A 2379-nucleotide genomic window follows, 5' to 3' on the forward strand; every position below is an offset into this window, starting at 1 on the left:
GTGTGTTGCGCAGTTCACCATCCCCCTCTCAGTGGACGGAATTCCCAATCTGAATACGCCACAAGTAGTGGCGCCTGTAAACCTTCCTGCCACAAACATCCCCTTTCCTCTCCCCATCGAGACTACCTTCGCTGAACCAACCGCCGTCCCCCTGGCAGCTAGCCAAAATCGGTTGGACGACCTGATGCAGTGCATATGCGGGCAATGCAAGCCCAGATGCAACAATTCCAACAACACCAGCTTCACCAGCACCAAGTGTTGCACAACCTCTCCCAGTATCACTATCAACAGCAGTTCCCCAAACAGCCACCGAACCAACCACTACTTCCACCTCGCCACCCTGCTCCGAAGCCGGTCAAGGCCTCTCCGCAGGATGGGCGCCCCCACCAAGGAAAGGCCTCTAGGCCCCAGAACCCCCCAAACAGCCAGGCCTCGTCCCCAGGCCGGAGAGAGAGAAAAGTCATCCCCGCCTCGCAGCTCGCAGGCGGGTCGGGAACCTCGCCCGTGAGATTGGCACCTCGGGGCTCCAAACCGGAGTTCCCACTCGTGGAAAACCGATTCGGCGCACTAGCAGCAACGGACTACCAGCACTCCGGGCCCATTGAGCTCGGCAACACGGAGGCCAACAGCGCTAGTACAAGGCCCACTCAACAGCGAAGGCGCCGTCGAGGTCGACGAACCGCCACTCGCGTCCTGTCAGAGCTCAGAGGCAAAGGCGAGACGAGCTCAGACGAGGTAGGAGTTGCCCCGATTCTCTCAGTTCCTTCCCCCCTCGCGTCAGAACTCCTAGCAGTCCCCTTGCCCAGAGATTTCAAGCTCCCACCTCTAGACAAGTATGACGGGTCCTTCGACCCCAACGACCACGTTGACGCTTTCCAGTCCCAAATGCACCTCGCCAGAGCCAGCGAATCATGCATGTGCGTGGCTTTCACCACCACCCTCAGGGGGGTAGCCCGCACTTGGTACAGGAACCTGGCCCCCGGGACGATAAAGTGTTGGGCTCAGTTCGTGCAGGTCTTCACTGCACACTTTGTCACCAGCAAACGGTGCCCAGAGCAGAGGAAAGCATCTTCGGGGTAGTCCAAAGGGAAGGAGAACCCATACGGGGCTACATCAAACGATTCAATGAAGCATGCTTACAGATACCGCGGTTAGACCCCGCGGTGCAGCTCACGGCAGCAAAAAGAGGGGTGACGCACAAAGAGTTTAAATGGCACATGGTAGCTAACCAGCCCGCGACCGTGGCCGAGTTTCTCAAGCTCGCGGACAAGTTCATGAGGATGGAGGAAGAAATCAACCAATGAACCGAGGGCGGGAACGAGAAAAGAAAGAGGGATGGCGAGCCCTCTAACTCCGTCGACCGAAAAAACCCGACCCGGGACCCAAAACCGAACCAGTCGTTACGAGCTCCCCTACCAGTTCGGACGGATTACACGCCACTGAACACAAGGCAGACCGAGATCTTAATGACGATCAAGGACGCCCCGTATGTGAAATGGCCACCTCGCCTAAAGGGAAATCCGAACGAAAGAAACAAGAATTTGTATTGAAGTTTCCATAGGGACCATGGTCATAGTACCGAGCAGTGCAATAATCTCCGAGACGAAATAGAGGGGCTCATCCGTCGCGGATACTTGAGAAACTTTGTACAGCACAACAATAATAACAATAAAGCGGATCGGCCAGGCGAGCACGAAAAGGACGCCCCCGAATCTAGCAGCAGGCCTGCCGAACCGTTGCAGCGACAGCCTCCGGTAGGGAGGCCAATTCAGGGAACCATCCATGTAATTGTGGGAGGTTCGGTGGTAGCGGGGTGTACATCGGCGGCGGCCCGGACTTCAGTTCGCGAAGCGGTCCTCGAGGAGCAGAACCCTCCGAAAAGGCCAAAGACCGAAGAGCCAATCCTCTTCACGGAAGACGACGCGCGAGGAGTTCGCTACCCCCACAATGACGCGCTTGTCATTAAGCTAAGGATCAACGACTTCGAGGTCAGACGGGTACTCGTAGATTCGGGCAGCTCGGCGGACAACCTCTTCAAATCGGCGTTTGATCGGCTACAGCTGCCGAGGGGTGAACTAAAGCCCGCAAACACTCCCCTGGTGGGCTTCAGCGGAGAGGAAGTCAGGCCCCTCGGAAAAATAACGGTACCTGTGGATGTCGGCACGTGGCCTTGTGCGGTCAGATTCAACCACGACTTCCTGGTGGTCGCAACCCCCTCCCCATACAATGCCATAATAGGGCGGCCAATCACGCATATCCTACGAGCGGTGGTCTCCACCTACTATTGGCCAGGAAGTTCCCTACGGACTTCGGTGTGGGGGTAGCGCGGGGCGACCAGTTCGAGTCCCGCAAGTGCTACGTTGCCGCCCTAAAGGGAAA

The sequence above is a fragment of the Nelumbo nucifera genome, chromosome 2 (assembly GCF_055504915.1).
Source record: "Nelumbo nucifera cultivar China Antique chromosome 2, China Antique-T2T, whole genome shotgun sequence".
NCBI classification, from domain to species: domain Eukaryota; kingdom Viridiplantae; phylum Streptophyta; class Magnoliopsida; order Proteales; family Nelumbonaceae; genus Nelumbo; species Nelumbo nucifera.